Raw genomic sequence first — 23113 nt, forward strand, 5'->3', positions numbered from 1 at the left:
GGCAACACGGCAGCTCCCACTTGAGCGGAAGCTGTACAAGTGGCAGGTTCAAGGTCTGTTTTGAAATTAGAGTCAATAGATTTGCTGATGGCTACAATGTGGGGGGAAGGGAGAAAAGAGAATCCAGGCCGTCCCCGGGCTACCACTGGAGTGACTGGCTGGATCAGGTGGTACCATCTGCTGGGATGGGGAAGGTTTTGGAGATGGATCAAGGTCAGTTGCCAGGGCTCTTGCGACCCTGACGTTGAATGGAAGGTACAGGCAGTCCTCGGGTTACGTCGGACTCGACGTATGTTGTTTCGTGGTTACGTCGCCATCTCCCATCTATAATAATAAAAGTGTAATATGCTAATTAGACCGACGTCCTTCCTTCTGGACAAAGCCGCAGCGTGCGGGGTCCATGGCGGTGGCAGTGGGGGGCAGGGACAGGGGCCACAGCGGCAGCAGGCAGGAGCCAGGGCCAAGGCCCTTGCAGGAATTTCGTGCATTGGGCCTCTAGTTCATTTATTTAAAAAAAATTCCGTCATTTCGATGTATGTACACATGTGCTTTATGTTTTTTATTATTTATGTACCACAAGTAAAGGTCAGGAATTATTATCTTTCTTTTAAATTTTTTTTTACTGTTTCACTTCATTACTGCTGTGTGTGTGCTCCATGTGAGTGACATAGGTGCTTACATAGGTGGGTTCCGACTTACGGTGAAAATTGAGCTATGTTGCGCCGTAGGAACGGATCTCTGACATAACCCAAGGACCTACTGTATCTGTCACCAGCAACACAGTGTGCCCAGCCTCTGGTACATCTAGCTGTCGATCTAAATATGCCCTCTCACTCGCATACACCCAGGCTCTTTTCTTGACATCCCCTTAGTTTATGCCTTCAAAGCACTGATGACAAATAGAATTATCTTATTTATTTATTTATTTATTTATTTATTTATTTATTTTCATAGGTACCCTCTATCACTGTAACCAGAATATAAGGTGTGTGAGGGTGGGACATTTGACTTCCTTGTTTACTGCCAATTCCCAGGGCCTAATGCTGGGTCTGACATAGTTGTTGCTCCATAAATTCCTTTCTTAAAAATATATATTTGTATTGATTTCAGCGAGGAAAGGAGAGGGGGAGAGAGAGAGAGAAACATCAATGATGAGAGAGCATCACTGATCGGCTGTTTCCTGCACATCCCCTACTGGGGATTGAGACCGCAAACCGGACATGTGCCCTTGACCGGGAATCCAGCCGTGACCTCCTGGTTCATAGATTGATGCTCAACCACGAAGTGACATTGGCTGGGCGCTCCATAAACCCTTGTGGAATATGTAAGCGTCTGTGTTGACATGGTGATGTGTGCATTTAACTTCTATTGCTTGCCAGGTGTTCTTTTCATGGATCTGAAATAGCCAAATGGATTCTCAGTGGGTTCTCTCCATGGGTTGGGGAAGACCTGAGGCTGGTCCTACTGGGCAAGCTGCACACTGCGAGGAGAGAGCCAGGAGGGGTCGTAGTGTACGGACAAATGAATGTCAGGAGCGCTCTGTTGTGAAAACGGCGTGGTTGGGGGCCTTCCAGGAAGACCTGACAATGTCAATTGACTGCAGGAAGAGTTAATATCTACTTGCAGCCCAGCCAACTGGACTCAGTTGCTAAGCAACTGCCTCCCCGGAGTTATATAATATGTAAGGGAAACACTTTTTTTTTTTCTCTTTGCAAATGGAACACAGGCTTTCTAGGTGACAGGGGCTCTTCGCCGTGATCTTTCTAGTCTCCAGTTGACTTGGGTGAGTTAGACATGAGAGTGGCCACGCAGTGTCTTCCCAGCTGCCTTCATCCAAGAAGGGATGGATTTGGACAGAGGTGGGAAAGGGCAGTCTGTTCTCTCTTCTTTACCCACATGGAGTTCCTGGGGAGCTCTGGCATGGTCCCGCCCCCCTTTGTGGGTCTGCCAGAGGGGCTTTTGTGACATTGAATCTCCCTAAAGATTTGACCAAAAGGGGAGAAGCTACTATTGGTGTACCCAGAGTTTCATTTGCTCATGGAATTATCCATCGTCCTGGTCTTTGAGAAGCCCTACAAACACACATTGAATAAATGAATATGTCACTCATTCAATGATCACAATGCAATATTAGAGAAGCAGAGGGGTCCAGGAGTGAATCACAAGCTTTGGAATCAGACAGAATGGAGTTCGAACCTGGGTTCCTGTTCAGCAAATTACTGAACCCACTCTGTTTTTTCATCTAGAGGTGAAGATGATGATGATGATGGTGATGATGGTGATGGTGATGATGATGATGATGATGATGATGGTGGTGATGATGGTGGTGATGATAATGGTGAAGATGATGGTGAAGATGATGATGATGGTGATGATGGTGGATGGTGATGATAATGATGATGATGTGATGATGATGGTGATGATGATGATGATGGTGGTGATGATGGTGGATGGTGATGATAATGATGAGGATGATGGTAAAACTAGTCTTAAGTGCCTTGCAGGGCTGTGGCCAAGATCGAGTGAGATAATATATATGAAAGTTGCTCCAGAAAACTATATAAATATTCGTGATCATTAGAATGATGCTAAGACTATAACTCAGATTCAGGGATTCTTGTAGAAGGCAATGGTGTGGACAGTGATGGCAGGAGCACATATAGAGAGGACTTCGCATTCAGTATCAGTCTTCACAAAGATCTCAGGAGATGAATGCAGTTACCCCCACTTTATAAATGCAGGAAACGGAAGCACAGAGAAGGTACATAACTCGCCCAAGGCCACACAGATAGCAGATGAATGGGGGGGGGGGGGGCAAAAGGAAGAAGGGGTCCCTAAAAAGAGGAAGGGATCTCAGGGTGAGGGAAGCTCCCCATGAGGGTGTGACTGTGAATTTGCATCCTAAGTGTGTCTGGTTGGTATGAGAGGGAATTCATTGACAGAAAGCCCTTCCACTAGTAGCTCTCAGCTACTCAGGGAACTGGGAAAGTTTTAAAATGGGTTGATGGAACCAGAATCTGTGTTAATGGGGATCTGGAATATTTATATATTTTTTCACTTCCCAGATAATTCCATAGAATATTTAAGGAGAGCTTTACCCCATGCCAGGCACTATACGAAGGACTTCGCATTCAGTATCAGTCTTCACAAAGATCTCAGGAGATGAATGCAGTTACCCCCACTTTATAAATGCAGGAAACGGAAGCACAGAGAAGGTACATAACTCGCCCAAGGCCACACAGATAGCAGTAGAGCTGGACCTCATTTCTAGCCCCCACATCCCACTCTTAACTATCCCAACACGCTGCTTCTCCAGGCACATTGAAAATGTGATTTCAGCCCTGGCCAGTTTGCTCACTGGTGAGAGCATCAGCCCCAAGGACCGAAGGGTCTTGGGTTTGATTCCCGGTCCTCCCGTTACAGGTTTGATCCCCAGCCCTGGTCGGGCCACGTGCGGGAGACAGACATCCAGTTGATGTGTCTCTCTCACATCCGTTTTTTCTTTCTCTCCCCACCCCTCTCTCTCTCCCTTCCTCCCTCTCCAAAATCAATTTTTAAAATATAGACAAAGAACCACACACCCAGCTCTCAAATTGCCCAGAGCCTGATGCCGAGTAGGGACTGTGAATAGCTCCCAACATCCGGGTATTCTGACGGAGGCATCCTGGCATCCGTTTCTGGGCTCATCTCAAGCCTACTCTCTCTCTAGAACAGACAGCCTGGGAGGGAGGGGATGTCTGGGAGCTATTTAATGTGTATCTATTCATCCGAGAGGAAACCCACAGTTTGATGGCGCCGGATGCTACTTAATACAAAATGATAACTTCAGGGAGAGGCAAAGCAATCTTTTTAATTACATCGGTTTGATTCGTCTACCTGATGCTTTCTGGGAGAGGTTAATTTAGCTGATTCTCTTTTATGTGCAGTCCCATTACTTCTAATGTCTCCAACACATATTTATGCAGCAAAACAAGAGAGGAGAGATACAGACAGCCAAGGCCCCAGGCAAGGAGGACTTTCAAACTGTCCATGCAGGTTGGTAAATTTCCTTCTGCTAATCTGCTCTCTGGACAAATGGGCCAAGATCGGAAGTTGTAGCTTCAGCCCCAAGGGTCTTTATAGACTTAACTAAACATACGAAGGGCAGGAGAGGGAGCTGGCATCCACAGCCCAGGAGGTGTGCCTGATGCGTCTCCCATGTTATCGCCTTTAGTCTGTGTTTATCCTGGGCCGAGCACTTACATGGATGGACTCCTTGAAATCTCACAATAGCTCTCTGCACTTGGGACTGTTATCGCCATTTTACAGATGGACAACTGAGACTCACTGGTTAAGTTATTTAGCCAAGATCACACCGACAGGAAGTGCTGGGTGAGATTGACATGTAGCTGGTTCCTAAGACTTCCTGAATCCTTCTCCTTCCTTCTCCCTGCCTCAAACCACCCCTTTCTCCTCCTGTATTCATTTCCTTTTACCTCCCTTCCTTTCTCCTGGTAGTAAAACTTTGTTTGCATATACAGTCTGCCCTGCAGACCCGTGGGTTCTGCATCTGCAGATCGAACGGAACACGGATTGAAAATATTCAGAAAAAAACATGACATGGTTGCCTGCGTGTACCGTGTGGCTAGGCCTACAGTGATTGTGTCTGTTCTGACCATGTACAGACATTTTTCTTGTCATCATTCCCTAAACAATACAGCATAACAGCTACTTATATAGCATTTACATAGTGTCAGGTGTTATAAGCAATCTAGGGATGATTTAAAGCACACAAGGGGAGGCTGTGCGCAGGTTATATGCAAACACTATGCCACTTTCTCTAAGGAACTTGAGCATCCAAGGATTCTGGTGTGGGCATAGGTCCTGGAGCCAATCCCCTGAGGATACCGAGGGCTGGCTATGGATTTGCATGTGCGTATGTATCTGATTCATCCTTTCAATCATTGATTTGAGCTCTAATTCTGTGCCAGGGTTGGTAGTTGGTGCTGGACAAACAGCCTCAGAGGCTAAGAGGGGAGGCAAGGTCCTTCAACTTTCTCCAGTCCAATCACAGGGCAGCTGTCGGGGCTTGGTGCAGCCCCATTGGCCACTGCCTTCCCATGGCACCCTCCTTGGACTGGATCTCACTGTGTCCGGGCCCTGCAGTGTTCTCCTATTTAAGAAGGGGTGGGAGGACATGAGGAAGGCAGTGGCTCTGCGGGCTCCCTTGTCTCCCAAACACATCCCCCACCTCTCGGCCTTCATTCAAGCAGGACCCTCCTCCTACCTTACCCCCCTCTTCCATTTGCCAGCCAAATCCCACCCAGAATCTGAGACCAATTCAAATACTCCCATGCCTCCTCTGGTTCCCCCCACCCTCACCCCAGGGGTCCAGAGCCCTCCTTCTCAAAGCCGAAGGCTCCCTGCACTTTTGTCCGGATCTCATCCAGGTTTCACTCCCTGGCGGACTTGCCTTTTCTCCCTGCTGACCTGGAAGAAGTCCTTCCAGGGATGCGCGTGTGTTCTGTTCAAGCCGGAGCCCACGCCCCTGGCAGGCTGCCTGGCATCCAGTAGGCACTCAAAAAAGTTCACATAATAGATTTAAATGTCTCTGGAGGTGGTAATGGAACGCAATGTTTAACAAACAGAAACAAACTCCTCGGTGCAAAGAACAAGCCTGGGGTTGCCAGATGGGAGGGGGAGGAGAAAAGAAGGTGAAAAGGATGAGGAAGTACAACCCGCCAGCTGTAAAATTAGTCACGGGGACGTGAAGCACAGCATAGGGAATAGAGTCAGAGATACCATAAAGAATATGGATGGTGGCACATGGCGGCGAGACGTTATCGGGGTGGTCGCTTTGTAAGGTACATAAATATCGAATCGCCATGTTGTACACCTGGAGCTAATACAATGTTGTAAATCAACTATATTTTAGAAATAAATTTTAAAAAATAATAAAAGCACAGGCTTTGGCAATGGCTGTATCTCAAGCCCATACGGTCACTGTTTGTGGCAACCACCTAAAGTCTTCTGCGTCCCCGTTAGCGCATCTTTAAAATGCGGGTAACAGCTCCGCCGGTGTGGTTCACTGGTTGATTGTTGACCTATGAACCAGGAAGTCACGGTTCGATTCCCAGTCAGGGCACGTGCTCGGGTTTCTGGCTTGATCCCCAATAGGTAGCATGCAGGAGGCAGCCAATCAATGATTCTCATCATTGATGTTTCTATCTCCTTCTCTCTCTCCCCTCCTCTCTGAAATCAATTTTTAAAAATATTATAATTGAGAGTAATGGTATCTTCCTAGTAGGATTGTTGACAAGGGTTAAATAAGTGAATGCCTCTAAAGCAGCCGTGGGCAAACTACGGCCCGCGGGCCGGATCCGGCCCGTTCGGCTGTTCTATCCGGCCCGCGGAGCCGAAAGAGCGGAGGGTTCTCTTGCTCTCCCCTCCGCTCCTTCACCAGCAGCAGTGTTAACATGGCAACGTTGGGAAACACGGCCGCAGCTCTTTCTTCTGAGTGGGCGGATATAAATCCATTCAGTAGAAGGAACAACCTCTCAATCTTCCAGAGGCTCCTTGTAATGCCCGCGGACGCGTCCCCGACATCACCCTGGGAATGCGGAGACACGTTATCGTGGTGATGTAGGGAGACCCGCCCCTGGAGAGCACAGTATCAGAGCATTAGCTAAAAAGGAGACCAACAACACTGTTCCCACTGAAGTTGATGTTTTAAAGACCAAAAACCTTTCAACCTAGTCTACATTGCCATCTACATCTACGTCCCGGGCATAATTTGGAAGTTGCACTAAAGAAAATGCTTAATTTACTGTTTACACATTTTGTTCTTTTCTATTTGTTTCAGTTTTAAATTATTTTATTATATTTAAGTTTAATTTGAAAGGCTTTTGTACCTTTCCTTTGTTAGGCAATTTTATTTTGCCTTTGCCATCTTCAATATAAGGTATGTTATTGTGCTATGATTCCTCCATTTTTTGAAGTTTCAAATTATAATAATTAGTGTTTACATTCTTCTTGTTAAAATGTTTGAAATGAATAAAACTATTGAAAAAAAAAAAGACCGTACCCTTTTATGTAATGATGTTTACTTTGAATTTATATTAGTTCACACAAACACTCCATCCATGCTTTTGTTCCGGCCCTCCCGTCCAGTTTAAGAACCCATTGTGGCCCTCGAGTCAAAAAGTTTGCCCACCCCTGACCCAGAGCAGAAACCCGATATGTGGGCACTGCTGTGATCGTCATCGTCATATCGTTAGGACTACTACTACTAATTTCTACGGAAGACAAAAGCTGAGGAGTCCAGTTTTCTATCTTCCCTCACACCTGTGTCTAGATCCACATGTATCCCCCTTTTTAAATTACATTTTTTGGGGTAACTAGTTAATAACATCATATACATTTCAGGTATACCACTTTATAATATGACATGTATCCCTTTAATCACATGGTTAAATGTCTGATTTGTATAAAAGCAGAGTCTACTGCTTGTTGATTCCAATGAGAAGATAGAAAGGTCACTCCCCAACTCCTTAGCCACAGTGTGGTGCAGCCGAACCGGCACAGGGTCCTCCCGGGTTGCCATAAATTCACGGTGGCACATTCTCTAATAGACAGTGAAGGAGGCATCGGCTGTCTCCGGAACGTTCCCAACCTTTGAGATTGATGGATGAGAAGGCCGCCCAGCTTCCTCGCCAAAACGCTCCCTCGAGGCCACTGTCAGACACAGAATCCTGAGCTAGAGGGACAGGGAGGGGACGGGGGTCAACTCCGATATTCTTCTGCCAGTAAACAATTCATCAATTTTATGTCTTACTTTTTTCTGACGAGGTTAGTGGTGGAGGAGAGGGAGCGTTTAATGATGATGTGGGTGGAAGGGCAGATCTGCTTATTCAATCACAGCTGCACAAAAATAGAGAAGACCTTTAGATGAGTGATCGGCCCCCGGATGACTTAGAATACTCTCCACTAACCATATTATCGAGCTCGCATGCGCTGAATCATTCATCATCATTAACGAACGTTTAATATAAATAATTCTTAAAAATTAACGCTGGGCTGCAGTAATTTTCCTTAATTGTAATACTTACACGGCACTATTTAATTTTCAAGTTTGTAGTCGAGTTTCTTTCTAGACAGATCCCTTTTGTTTTTCTGTTCAAACCGCTGAAGACAGATTATTCCTGCAGCGCCCCCTGGTGGAGCAATTCCTAGAGTTGCCCACATGGGAAGCAGTTTGGTGGCTCATAGGTGCCTGCAACTTGGGGGCCTCCGCCCTTGTGATTGACTTAGGAATAGTCAAGGTGTCAGCATCTGGATCGTTTCTCCAGGACCTAGAATGCTGCGGGGTACATGAGAACTCCCCAGCAGACATCTGTTGAAGGAATAAATGAAGCTGGCAGTCACATCTTGTTCTCTGTCACCTCCATGCCATCTACCTTGGCTGGAAATGCCCTAACCCCTCTCTCACCTTCACCTAGGTGGCCCGGCCTTACATCCCTGTGAAACTTGCCCAGGAACCCTCCCGATTTGGTTAGGTGAGACCTTGATGCTCCCTTGGGTCCAGACATTCCCCTTCATGGATGGCAGCAATGATGCAGGTGATGTAGCCCCTAGTCTCTGAGCCCTGCTAGGCGATGGATGTTTCTTGTTTATCTCTACGGCAAGCAGTACCTACCCGTATAGAAGGTGTTGATGCAAGCCTGAATAGATGAGTCAAATCTCTGATGTTTGTCCTTTGTTGCATCCTTTCCCGCTCTGGGACCAGTTTTCCTGCCTAAAATAAGGATGTAATAACCACAGGAACACTTACTAAGCACGTACTATATGCCAGGCAGCATTTTACCATTTCATGCTCATTTCAAACAGGTGTGACATGTGACAACCAGCAGCCTATTGGGCTTACCCAACGGGCCCGTGACCAGGAGGTCTGCGCCACCAGACCTAATTCCCTTCCGCCCTTCTCTTCCTTCTCGTTATTTCTTTCCATCGATATAATTGGCAAAGCAATCTCAAGGTTACATCTAAAAGAGAGGGGGGGTTTCCCTGCCTCTCCTCATTCAATGGATGGCTGCCTTTGGCACATCCCATTTCCGTCAACACTACTACAAGCATTCAAGGTCCTTTCAAATCTGCTTTGTTTTTGCTGTTCAAGGTCATTTTCAGAGACTTAACATCTGCCAGGGTGGTCTTCTTGGGGCTGGTCAATAGCCAGCAATCATAACCTGTTCCCCACTCCTCTGCTCCCCCTTTACGAATTTCTTCCTGAAGAACTCCCTGTTGCTTATCCCACCGAGCCCTTGCGTGGATGCCTCTCTCACTACACCCTGCCTGCAACTCTTCTTTCCAACAACCACTGTTTCTCAAAGTATGAGTCCCGGACCACCTTTATCAGAAGCACCTAGGGGACCTATTAAACATATGGTTTCCGGTTTCCCGTCCTAAACTCTCTGTGTCAGAACCTCTGGGGGCGAGACCTGGAATTGGCATTTTGACGACTCCTCCAAACCAATCACACTGTGGTTCAAGAACCGCTGCTCTCACCAGATTGCTTTCTTCTTAAATTAATTTTAATTCTCCTGAGAGTCCTTTCGAGAATCAATTTAGCAGAAGCTCTTTCTCCTCTAGAAAGCGAACCGAGCCTTCTTTCTTTTCAAGCACTTTTCAGCGACTAGTTCGGACTCTCTGGAATGATGTGAGACTCCACACTGTCTTCTTGAGCCACCAGGCCACCGCCCTGCCCAGGCCACCATTCGTGTTCAGGGGACCGTCACACCCCACCTCCCAAACGCCTTCAGACCTCGTGTTTATGCCTTTAGAATCCATCCTCTGCCTTCCTGCTGGGGTGTCTTCCCCCCAAAAGAGTCTGAGCTGTGTCACCAAATATCTTGGTGGCATCTCCTATACAATGAGTGCTCGACCCACAAACAGGACCCTTCACAGCTTTGCCATATTGTAAGTTCCCAGCTGGATCCCCACCATCCAGGCCAGTGTTCCCCCATACACATCTTAGAGAATGCTGTTACTATTTGGGAGGATCTCTGCACCCCACCCAAGACCCAAATTGTCCCTCCTTTGGGTTAATTTCCAGAACCATCTCATTTCCTTCAATTCTTACCCCAGGGAAGAGATGGTAGCTCTTTCCTCCGTGGCCTGAGTTCTGCATAGCATGTGATTTTTTTTAATTAAAAAAAAAAAAGAAAAAAACGTTTGAAAGTGCTTTCTGTATGCCAGCCATGTTATGCCCATTATTATCTTACCTAACCTTCCCAGAATCCTCTGCCATAGGTGCTATTATTATCATCTCCGTTTTGGAAATGAGGAAGCTGAAACCCAGAAAGTCAAGTCACTTGTCCAAGGTTACACAGCGAGTAAGATGAAGAGTCAAGATTCAAAACCATAGCCATCTGACTAACACCAAGTGGCCGCCAATAACATGTAAAAACTCAAATATCCAGAAAGGACAGGCTGACGCCTTCTCTGTGTCAAGAGAAGATGGTCTAGCCATCCATATGGCATTGTCTCTGCAGTGGATGAGAATTGTCCGAGTGTTTAGGAAATGGGAAATGGCACCAGTTTGGGGTTCTGTCATTTAACCTAGAGCCGTGGTCGGCAAACTGTGGCTCGCGAGCCACATGCGGCTCTTTGGCCCCTTGAGTGTGGCTCTTCCACAAAATACCACGGCCTGGGCGAGTCTATTTTGAAGAAGTGGTGTTAGAAGAAGTTTAAGTTTAAAAAATGTGGCTCTCAAAAGAAATTTCCATCGTTGTACTGTTGATATTTGGCTCTGCTGACTAATGAGTTTGCCGACTACTGACCTAGAGCAACTAGTTTCGAGCTAACCTGTCAGAGAAAGGTGGAAGAACTCGGGGAAACTAAGCCATCTCTTTGTGAACAGAAAATTGAAAACGGCATTGAAGCATGGAACTTAAAGCTAATCTCCTATGCCTGGTGAAACCAGAGTGATTTATTTTTGAAAGCTTCAGGGACAATTTATCCCTAAACGGGATGTCTGGAATAAACCAGTGTTTTTTGAACCCTGACCACCCTCATTTTATTCTTAATGCATCTACAACTTCGTTTAAGGCAAAAAGCATAAACTTCCATCTTAGCTCTATGGAGGGTTGTCCCGTGAGGTCACTTTTGCTGACGGTAGATATTGGGACAGGGTTTCTCCTATGGTGCTCATTTCCTGTTGGGTTGTTGTTGTTTTTTTCAAGTCACTTGCACCCACTAGAATTCTCAGGAGGTAGTGGGGAAGAGAGTGCAATGCAGTACTCCATTCTTCTGGCTCTGAATGCTATAGGATTATGAGTTTTGCAGTTAGACCTAAAACCTTGCTTCTGTCCATTATTAACTTCATCACCTTAGGCAACACTTAACCTCCTTGACCCTCAATTCCTCCATCACAATGAAAATGATTAGTTATCTCAGAATTGTTATTAAGAGCAAATGGGATAATGCAGATGAACCCTGGCACATAGTAGGTTTTCAGTAAAGGTAGATACCATCATCATTTTAACATTTAATATCTGTGCTAATATGGGTGTATTTCAATTTTTCAACTTAGTGTATTTTAATTTTTTTTGTCTTTTTTCTTCTTGTTTCTCCTTTTTAGCATTCTTCTAAATTATTTGATTTTTTTTACACATACAGTTTATCTATTTATGTTTTCGCTATATATCATTACCTTTCTTGGTGATTGTTCTAGGGATTACAACATGTGTCCTTTAATTAGCATTAGCGTTGATATTGTACCACTTCATATAAAATTGAGAAACTGCAACCATCAACCCTTGCAGTGGTCATGTATGGCGGGAGGGTGCAATTGAATTCACTTCCTCAGTTGACCAAATGATTGCCTTGTCTGCGAACTGGCCTGGAAGATGCTCCTTAAGGAACAGTCACATCTTAGATCCAGGGCCGAGACTCTAAAAGTCAGCTCATAAGGTAGCAATCGCATGGCGTGCAACCCCAGCAGAGGGCCACACACCTCCTCTCTTTCAGTCCAGTACGGCCAGATTGTAACCCATTGTTGCCACAGAGGATCATTTCTTCATTTGGCGAAATAGCTGATATATTAGCTAGGCTACGTCATGTTAAGATGCTGTAGTGAATACACCCCCAAAACCTCAGTGACTTAGAGCGGTAGAAGTGTTTTATCTCTTGCTCATAAAATGTCTATTGCAGGCAGCTCTCCTCCTGGACATTCAGGCATGCAAATTCCTCTGACTTGAGGCTCTACCATCCTTGGGCGGTGGCGTTCTTTGATGGGTCTTCAGCAGAGTGAATATGGGGCCGGGGGAGAGCTTTTAATTGGGCCTCAAAGTGGCACAACCATAGACAGAACTCAGTCCCTAACTGCAAGGGAGGCTGGGATATGTAGCCTAGTTTTATGCACAGGAGGAAAAGGAAATAGGTTTTAGTGAAAACCCAGAATCCTCCGCCACACTTGCCTTACATCATGAGTTGAATTCACTCCATGGAACAGAATGCTCACACTTTGAGGGGTATGTGAGGAACACACTGACCCAGGGCAGCACATGCTCATGGCCTATTGCTTGTACAACATTCAGCCAAATTGCCCACATTCCTTAACTCCCTCCTCTTATCTGAACTTGTGGAGGTGAATTCGTGTCATTCAAATATGCACCTGCTGTGACTCGGCTCAGTGCATCTCTTCCATTCTGCCCAGCACAGTGCCTGGCAGGTAGAGGAGGCTCAGGAAATGGAGGAGGAGGAAGCGGGGAGGGAAGAAGAAAGTAAGGAAGAAGGAAGGTCAATGGAATTATATGTCCTGTGAAGCTGTAGGTACCACCCACCTATGTTAGCAAAAGTTATCATTGATCCGTGAACTAAGGTGAGAAAGTGGGAGGATAACACAGTCCCACCATCTGGAAAGCCTCTCATTCAATAGAAGCCATCCCCCACCCCCCGCCCCCACACGCCACATCCTCCCATCCGTCCTCCTCCACCATCTATCAGGACCATGTCTGTTGGAGGAACGATAAAGCCACAATAAAAGCAAAACCCAGAACAAAACCAAAAACACTTCTCTGTGAACTAACCAAAAGCTTTCATCAATTCTCCAATTCCTTTCTCGGCCCCCAGAGAGAAAATTGGAGGGTTCCCATCAGAGAGCTCATTTTCCTGAGTGGGTTCTGAAAAAGGACGGAACATTAGGCTTTTTCCTTTAAGGGAACATAGCGCTCCTTTTAGAATGCATCGGGGCATATTGGAACACAAGTAACAACAGCGGAAGGCACTCGTGTGGTGATAATTTGATGCGATTCCGATGTCAGGGACATGCTGCGCTGGTCTTAGTCAGCTTCCCCGAAGGCGTTGCTTTTGTGTGTGTTGCCTGGGAGAGTGGGTGCTTGTAAGCCCAGCACCCTCAGGCCCATTCCCTCTTTTCCCACCTCCCTTCCCACAGTGACTTTCTGAGTCCACTCCAAAAGACTCCTTGAGGGCACAGAAAAAGTTGGAAAAATTTCAAACTCTTCATCAGGAAAGAGTCCACAAGCCAAAATGAATCCACATGCAGTTGAGGATTTGGCCTGGAAATATATTTTTTTAAATATATTTTATTGATTTTTTACAGAGAGGAAGGGAGAGGGATAGGGAGTTAGAAACATCGATGAGAGAGAAACATCGATCAGCTGCCTCCTGCACACCTCCTATTGGGGATGTGCCCACAACCAAGGTACATGCCCTTGACCGGAATCGAACCTGGGACCCTTCAGTCCGCAGGCCGACGCTCTATCCACTGAGCCAAACCGGTTAGGGCTGGCCTGGAAATATTTTACAACATTTTTAAGTGAATTATTCCAACATTTAAAATGGAAGATTTTTTTCTTTCTTTTGTGTGTGTGTTTTATTTTTCTTCTTTTTTTTTTATAGGTAAAATGAAATACATTAATGCAAGTAAATCACATTAGTATGTGTCTGACCTATACTAAGTATTCAACAAATGTTAGCTGTTGTTATTTATGTACGATGATGTCTTCAAACAGGGACGGAGGGCTTAACCCAGAAAATAGTGGTTTTTAGCCACTCGCGTGTTCTCTTGGCTCCTGAAACATGAGCTGTCCCCACCCCAGGTCGTCCAAGCACATCCACACAGTCTCCCTTAATTCGAGACAACTGTCAGAGGCTTTCATCCGCATAACTGAATAATAAAAGTAATTGTGACTTGGGAGACAAGACAGTAGAGTTTAATCTTCAAACTTGATTGACTTGGAAGCGTTCCTGTCAAAATAAAAGATTCTGTTTGGGGCCATGGAGAAGCCGAGGCCAGCACCCCTGCTGGGCCTCCAGCTCACGCCCGGCGGGGTGGAGTCCTGCTGCAGGCTCTGCTGCAGGCTGTTGGCGGCCTTCCTGTCGCTTGCTGTCAAGTGAGCACCACGTTGGGCCTTCTGATGGGCTCAGGGGTGCGGCTGAGTGAAGGAGACAGATTTTTAAAGCCACCCATAAGTTTCAGAAATTTCAGCTTCTGTCCCTCGTTTTCAATACCAGCAGTATCCCACTGGCCAAACTGAGTTCCTGTCCATGTCTGCATTTCAGAGGCTTCTGTTTTGCCTGATTCACGATCAATTTCTTTTTTTTAAAAAAAAGTATATTTTTATTGATTTCAGAAAGAAAGAGAGAGGGAAAGATAGAAACATCAATGATGAATCGCTGATCGGCTGCCTCCCACAGGCCCTACACTGGGGATCCAGCCTGCAACCCGGGCATGTGCCCTGACCGGGAATCGAACCGTGACCTCCTGGTTCATAGCTCAACCACGCAGGCCAGGCATGATCAGTTTCTTCCCGCAAGGCCTTTCGCCCCACTGGTCTATGTGCGCCCAGTCCCTGTGGCCTTCCTTTTCCAACACCACCTCCAAGTCTGGGTTGGGCTCCTCCTCCCAAAGTTCTGCTGCTTTGCCCTCCTCCCCTCCCCCTCCCCCTCTCCCTCCCCCTCCCCCTCCCCCTTCCTCTCCCCCTCCCCCCTCTTCAGAGCTGGCTCCTTAATGCCTAGCTCCTAGGCCCTTTAGTGGACTCAGTTGAGGCTGTCTCCTATTGGGGTGTATTCTGAAACCTCAACGTTGGCCAGCTTCTTTGTATTTCCTTTCCTAGGGCTGCCCTCCATGCACCAGGAGGGCTTGGGGTGGCCAAGGCGGGTGTCTCCCTCCTGCTGGGTTTTCTTCTTCTTCTTCATGGTCATGTTGTGCTCCCTGGGGCTCCCCGGCTTCCTTTTCTGCCCCAAGGCTGCCTGTTCCTGGTCATCTTTCCCACTGAGCCGGCGTGCAGGGCGTCCCTGGCCTCGCAGACCCAAGGGTCCCTGGCTGAGAAGGCTGTGGCCTCTGGGCCTTTTTCCCCTTTTTTTTAAAAAAAAAAATATATATATTTTATTGATTTTTACAGAGAGGAAGGGAGAGGGATAGAGAGTTAGCAACATCGATGAGAGAGAAACATTGATCAGCTGCCTCCTGCACATCCTCTACTGGTTATGTGCCCGCAACCAAGGTACATGCCCTTGACCGGAATCGAACCTGGGACCCTTCAGTCCGCAGGCCGACGCTCTATCCACTGAGCCAAACCGGTTAGGGCCTTTTCTCCTTCTTGTGTTTTTCTGAGCTTCTTGCCACTCTGGTCACTTCCTCCACCTGTCTGGGGTCCACGGAGGTCTTCACCTTCAAACCAGGAGACAGGGCCAGAAGTCACAAGGACTTTCTCTTCTTTTTCTTCTTCCTGATGAGGAACTCCGATGGACCGAGAGCCTGTGTCCTGGGGCTGAGAGACTTCTCTGTCTGCCTGGCTCGGGGCATGGTCTCAGGTTCTAGGTGCTCCTCACGGAGGGTGCTGTGGTCCTTCTTTTTCTTTTTCTTCTTCTTCACCAGAGGGATCTCGGGTGCCTGCCCTTGGATCACACTCCTTGTGGGTGACAGGGCTGTGGTGGGACAGACCTCGGTGGAATCATTGTTACCGTTGAAAACGAAGTGCTGAGTCTGGCTCTTCAACCAGCGTCTTCCTCTTGTTTTTCTCTGTGGGTCTTGGTGATCATTCCTGTAGGCCAAGCATGTCAAACTCGTGGCCCGCAGGTCGCATGTGGCCCACAACAAATATTTTTGCCACCCAGCCAATATAATGGCATGTAAGAAACGTTTTAATAAAAATTCCGTAACTTAATTTTTACGATATCCTGTTATACATAATTATTAATAACGAACTACAACGTTCGCTAATGACTGATGACTATAATCGTGTTGCTATTCATTTCCCTTACATGCCTTACTCGCAGGCGCACCTTCCCTCCACTAATACCAGCAGTGAATATTTTAGCAGCCAATGGCCACATCATTAGTCTTGGACTGACATGTTTGGTGTGTGCAACTGGAAATATTCAGCTTTCGGAGAACAAGAAAAATAGGCTCATTTGCATTACACTTATTAATTAGTGCAGTTATTCAGTATCTGGTAAGTTAATATTCAAGAAAAAAATACTAATTTTTATTAAAATGTTCTATTATTTTATGTTGACGATGACTCATTTATTTCAGCCCTTTGTATTCAGCATGTCTCTATCGAAATAAACCTGCGTTTCTATGGAAATGGAAGCTTATGTTTTTCTGCAGCCCGCAGACACTTAAACCTTGTTTATCTGGCCCGTGTTAGCCTTTGAGTTTGACATGCTTGGTGTAGGGCCGCCAGTGGTCAGCAAACTGCGGCTCGCGAGCCACATGTGGCTCTTTGGCCCCTTGAGTGTGGCTCTTCCACAAAATACCACGGCCTGGGCGAGTCTATTTTGAAGAAGTGGCGTTAGAAGAAGTTTAAGTTTAAAAAATTTGGCTCCCAAAAGCAATTTCCATCATTATCCTGTTGATATTTGGCTCTGTGGACTAATGAGTTTGCCCACCACTGGTAGGCCATGCTGCTCCGCCTCCACAAGAGGACTCGCTCCACCGTGACCCCGCTCCGCAGAGCGTGACCCGGAAATCGATCCCGCCTTGCTGGCCCGAAGCCCATGTGTCCCTGCTGCTTCCGGTTACGGCCTGGCTCGGCAGGGATCACGGTTAGCGGCGACCAAGGCGGCTCCCAGGCGGGTGGGAAGCCGCACCGCGCAGTGTGAGGAGCAGGCTGGTTCCTTGGGGTCGTCTGTCACCACCAGGACGCCAGTGCCCACCATGTGCCCCGAGTCCCTCGGGCGCTCGCTCGTCGCGCTGGGAAAGGCTGCGGAGCTGCCCGGAGCGGATCTGTGAGGGTAGGCAGCCGCCGGCGGGGGAGGGGTGGGGCCGTGCCAAGTTTTATTTTTCAGTTACAGTTGACAGTATTATTTTGTTTTAGTTTGAGGTGTACAGCATAGTGGTTAGACCATCATTGACTTTCGTTGGCGTTCCCGCCGATGCCTCCAGCATCCACCTGGCCCCGTACAGAGTTATCAATATGGTTGACTATATTCCCTGTGCGGTACTTTTACATCCCGGTGACGATTCTATAAATACCTACGCGGACTTCTTACTCCCTTCACCTCTCTCAGCCAGTGCCCCAGCTCCTTTCCCCTGGCAACCATCAGTCTGTCCCCTGTACCTAGGAATCTGTTTCCATTTTATTTACTTATTTATTTTGTTCTTTAGACTGCACACATAAGTGAAGTCAAATGAAATTTGTCTTTCTCTGGCTGACTTAATTCTCTCGGCATAATACCCTGTAGGTCCGTCCGTGCTGTCGCAAATGGTACGATTTCATTCTTTTTTTTTGTGGCCGCGTAATGTTTCGCTGTAAAATGTACCAGATGTTTTTGTCCACTTGCGTATCGATGGGCACTTGGTTCGCTTCCATAGCTCGGCTGTTGTAAATAACGCTGCAGTGAGCGTGAGGGTGCATATATTCTCTCGAATCAGTGTTTCGGGTTTCTTTGGATCTCTACCCAGAAGTGGTATTGCTGGGTCAAAAGGCAAGTTCTGTTTTTAATTTTTTGAGGAACCACCATATTGTTTTACAACGGGATTTTTTTTTTAATTTTTTAATTTTTTTGCATGAGAATCCCAAGTTCAGGCATCCCTAGAAAAATCAGAAGGGTTGGCAACGCATGACCCACCCTCCCGCTCTCTGACCAAGGGCTGGGGTGGAGGAGCCAAGGATGCCTTTTAATTTGGCATGGGTTCCCTGGTATGGCATGCCCCACCTGGTCCATGTTACTTATTTGCATATCCTGCCAGCCTGGTGGGCCTCTGACCTTACCAATCTTGCACCTACGCCTTGAAATCACCCAAGCTCTGGCCCCCAAGATTTGCCTGGGTCTCTCCATTTCTTGGGGTAGGGAACCGCAGAGGACAACGGGATCTGGACTGTTGGAATGGAAATTTCCACGCCATGAAAGGAAGAACTAGTTCAAGATATACATATATTTTTTAATTCAAGAGGTTTTGCTGCAGTCATCTTTCAGTCCTGTTGAGGCATTTAGTTGACGGAATGTATTGGGATGAGATTGGGCCATGAGTGGCACGTGCCAAACTCACCCTGCATTTCAAAGAAGAGCGATGCCATCGGGGAAACAGGTCTATGGGCAAGAATGTAACCCCAACCCGCCCCTCCTGCCCTCTATCCTGGGCCGGAAGATAAAGCCTAAAGGAAGGAAGACGCAGCTCTGCCTGCCTGTCCATTCTGCTACTTCGTGTTGCATACACAGGAGCTGCAGCCGGAGCCCTAAAAGGGGTAGGGGCAAAAAATGCCTTGCAAGTGATGCAGTCCAGTGGTTTTCCCCGTCAGGATCCGACGGGAACCGGGGAAGTGGCTGGTCAGCACACGTCCCCATTGTGTTCAGGCAGTCATCCGATATTTACCAAAAGCTCCTTTGTGACGGGCAGACAGTGGTGATCAAACGTAGACAGAATCCATGTCCTCACAGAGGAAGTCGGGTGGAAATGAGGGAAGGGCGGGGGCCACGCATCTGTACCACAGGGATTCCAGCCCGGCGTGGTGACTGGGAAGGACTTCATGGGAAGGGATCAAATCTAAGGGACAACTGGAAACCAGCAGGGTGAAGGGGAGCAGGTTTCAGAGAAAGAGGACAGCAGGTTGAAGAGCCCCGGAATGGGAGGGAACATGAGTCACACAAGGAATTAGAAGCAGGTCAGCGGGCTGAGATAAAATGGGGAATGAGGAGGTTTCAGGCCATGCATAGCCTTTCAGGGTTTTATTGCCCCCGTGGAGTCAACCAGAAAACCCCGTTTTTATCTTCTTTCTATGTGGGATCTGTATGTTCTCATTAATGTAAAGGATCCTATAGTTAAACACAGTTGGAAAGACCATTGCTCCAAGCCCACTGCGTCTATCGATGAGGAACCTGAGGCTCAGAATGGGACACAGCCAGGCACAGCCCGAGGAAATAAGGAGCCTTAAAGCAGACCAGGCACCTGGAGAGAGAGGTGGCAGGCACAGCGCGGAGCCAGCGGCGAGGGATGAGAAGACAGGCAGAAAACAGCGCCTGGAGAGTGAGGTTGCCAACGGCTATCAGGCATCAGGGTGGGAATAGAGCCAGAAGCTGGACCCCAGCCTTTGGGTCAGCACTCTGGTCCTTGGGATAGGGATTGGCGAGAAGAAAGCAGCATTGACAAGGCATCAATAGGCTGAGGCTGGAACGGAGGCAGAAACCCTGTTATCAGAACCAAAGCTCAGTGTCAGTCATTTGAACATGGGGGGCCGGGCGGGGGCGGGTTCTAAATCCCAGAGCAGGCTGAGACCTTCAATCCCTCCCACCAGGGGTTGTGTGGCTGGCTGAGACCAGGCTCACTTTATCCACGTAACCTCTCCCTGACCCCTAGTTTGTTTTTTAAAGCAAAGTAGCTGTTTCATCCGGGGGAGATTGTCTTTGCTCATCACTGGATGATTGTGGTTCTAGATGCGAACACCAGACACCTAATCCAAGGAAGCTAGGAAGGGAGTTCAGTTCCTGGCTGCAGGTGCCGGCTGGATGGCCCCCGACGTGTCCCCTTACCACGCTGGGCATCAGCTTTCCAGTCTGCCGCGTGAAAACGATGATACTTCCCCCTTTATCTTGAACTTCACGGGAGCTGCCATAACACACGGGATCTTTACCTGTTTAAAGGACTGTAAGCAACTAACAGCTGTGGACACTGGCACCCCATAATGCATTCACCCCATACCATTGGTCACATATTTAGTTAGGTCACAGACCACACGTCCCAACGCCTACCCCGGCATCCCAGGTTAAGAACTTGAAAGTCCAGAACTAGACAAAGCAGGAAGGTCATGTGGAGGATTCTTATATGAGAATTTCCTGGCTGGGGCTGAGACGAAATTTCAGGAAGGAAGGAGCTTGCCCCGAGGAAAGGTGTGAAGTGACAGACCACAGCACCTTGATTTTTAACAAGCCTCAACAAAAGACACTCGGAGCCAGCTGGCCCAGATTTGGAGGGGAGGGATGAAAGAGTGGGCAGCCTGAAGTTTGGAAGAGATTGAAAGGAGAGAGAAAAGTAGAACAAGAATCAGGATTTGGGGAATAGACAGGGTTTGGCGGGGAGGGGCGGGTTGGAAATGAACTTTTAACATTGACGAACAGACTCATACTCCTGGAGATCGTGAAGCTGGCTCCTGGTCCCATTTCTCTCTCAGTCCTTTGCTGTGTGCCCTTCGGCCAATTATTTCCCTTTCCGGCCTCAGTGGAAGAGGAAGGGTTTAAACTAGGTCACCTACCATGTTATTTTGCTAGATTGTCATGAATCTAGCCATCTAGACAGGACTAGTTTCCAGTAATCTAGACAGGATCTGTTGACCTCTGTCTCCTAGGGGTGGACACAGAGTTGGGGTATAACAGTGAGAATGGCCGAGGGTCCGGGGCTATATAGTTAGAGGACTTGGGTTCGAATCCTATTCTGTCACACTCTCTGAACCTCCGTTTCCCCAAACCGTGAAATAGTTCATCAACTCTAAGATGGCATTGACGATCAGATATGTAATATTTTATGGGCCACTAAGGAGGAAAAAGCACTGCCAATGAGACTGGGGCATGCTGTTGGTTATAAGATGCATTCCAAATTCAGAGATGTTAAAATGTAAATCTATGTGCATCTGAGAATCAGTGAGATATGGTAACGCCCACTTCCTAGGGATGCCTGGGAGGTGAGATGAGGCATGTAGAATGCCTGGCGTAGAGCAAGTGCTCAGTGTGAGTTACTAGGCATTAATTACGCAGGCACTAAATAAGTGCTTATTGAACTAAAGAAATGGAAGGTGCTACATGCTTTTGAAAGGAAAAGAGCAAAATGGTCCAAGAGAAGTGTTTCCCAGAACCTACTTTCCATCAGTTTTGACACGGGTGGCCTTTGGTTAGAAGGGAGAACTGAACTACCTACATGTAAATAACCTTTGCAATTTTATGATGTATTTTTTTTAAATGATGACGTTAAATGAGATGGTTGTGCAATTAATTCATATTTGGCCTAAGAGACAGTTGAGCGCTCTTGGTGAGGCCTGGTTTTCCTTTCCCTGCTTGGAGAACGTTCTCGATAGACGCCTCCCACCATCTTGGGATGGCCAACCACAAGGGCAGAGGAGATTCCTCTGTTCCCAGAAGGAAACTGGCCCCTGATGGAGACACCGGAAGAGATGAAAGAAAGGAAGAGGGGACGTGATCCATAAGGAGATTGGAGAACAGAGCTGTGAGAGGTAGGGAGGAAAAGGGAACAAAAAAGAAACCCCGTAAAGAAGGAAATGAATGAATAAAAAGAATTCCTCAGGCCTTCATTTCTTAGCCTGAGGTTATGCCCCAGCAGCCAGGATTGGGCTTTGGATCAAGTTTCCAATTCCAGTGCCTTGTCAGAGATTATTTCAGTGGCGAGCAGGGATTTGAGGAAGGAGGAGGCGTCTTGTCTGATTAGCTGGGCCTTATCTGCAGAGCCCAGTGGATGGCCTAATGCGAGGAGCTAGCTGGCGAAGCACTGAACCGTCCCAGCTTCTCGCTGACAGAAGCAGAGCTGAGGTCCCGGCCGCTCCTTATCAAGTGACAGGAACACTTGGTGAAGCTACGGAAATTGGATTTGAGTGATTTCCATCCTCCTCTCTCCCTGCCCCCAACCCAGAGCATTCTGATCGCCCAGTTAAAGGGACAGCTCCTGTCCAAGCCATGCCCAGAGATCAGGAGACAGAACCAGGCAGACCTGGGGCCTAGTCAAGGCCACTGTGTCCCTTAGGGGAGTGGCCAGAAATGGGATCCAGTTCTTTCGACTGCCTCAGACTTTCCATTGAGTTGCCCTAGAATTTTTTCTGAGCAATCACTCTGTACCTAGGGACACAAGGGTAGTGAATGTTTAGTTTATTGTCCTAAAAAATGATCTGGCAGGTAGAGGCATTATCTTTAACTAGAGGCCTGGTGCAGGGATTCGTGCATGGGTGGGATATAGCCGGCCCACCGAGATTGGGGGCGATCAGGGCCGGGTGGTGGGGGGCGGGGAGGGCACAGAGGAGCCGTGGGAGGTTGGCTGGCCACAGTGCATGTCATAGAAACTATCGTTCCGGTTGTTCTGGTCATTCTGATCGCTTGGCTTTTATATATATAAAGATGGAAATAAAACCAATTTGGCAATAATAATAATAATAATAGCTGTAACTTCATATCAGACGCTATGCTATTAATTTTTATTAAATTCATACAACCCCCCCCCCACACCATGAGGTAGTCCCCATTATTGCCCCAGTTTGCATATGGGAAAACTGAGGCATAGTGAGGAAAAGTCACTGCTCAAGGCCACACAGCTAAGTGTGGTAGGTAAGTGGTAGGGTTTGGCTTGCACCCCAGGTATGTGGTGTTAAAGCCAGAGCTCTTGACCGCCGGGCTCTCCTGCCTGCCTGGAGGGCTATGTGGGCAGAGCCAGGATTGAACCCATGACTCCTGTGTGACCTTGGGGAAATCTCTTCATTTCTCTGGGACTATTTCCTCACCTTTACCCTGGGATAATAATAGAACCATCTGAAAAGGAAGAGTGAGGATTTTAACTCAGTTAGTGCATGAAAAGTGCTTGTATCACATCTGGTACATGGAAAACACTCAATCCGTGTTGACAATAGTACTTATTATCATTGTCATTGTCATTGCAATTACAGCCTCAGGATCGGGA

At 47.4% G+C, this 23113-nt stretch overlaps 1 protein-coding gene and 1 pseudogene across 4 annotated transcripts in view; one reads left to right on the forward strand and one right to left on the reverse strand.

Annotated features, from left to right (window-relative positions):
• SEZ6L (seizure related 6 homolog like) overlaps positions 1 to 23113 on the forward strand; it is a 140716-nt gene that overhangs the window by 23630 nt on the left and 93973 nt on the right. The gene's annotated exons all lie outside the window — the stretch shown is intronic.
• LOC308238186 (lysine-rich nucleolar protein 1-like) lies at positions 14211 to 17163 on the reverse strand (annotated as a pseudogene). The gene is made up of 5 exons: positions 17027 to 17163; positions 15644 to 15911; positions 15076 to 15294; positions 14779 to 14899; positions 14211 to 14592 (listed from the first exon to the last, which is right to left on the reverse strand). The product of its transcript is annotated as a lysine-rich nucleolar protein 1-like (transcript).

Source organism: Plecotus auritus (genome assembly GCF_963455305.1).
Source record: "Plecotus auritus genome assembly, chromosome: 13".
NCBI classification, from domain to species: Eukaryota; Metazoa; Chordata; class Mammalia; order Chiroptera; family Vespertilionidae; genus Plecotus; species Plecotus auritus.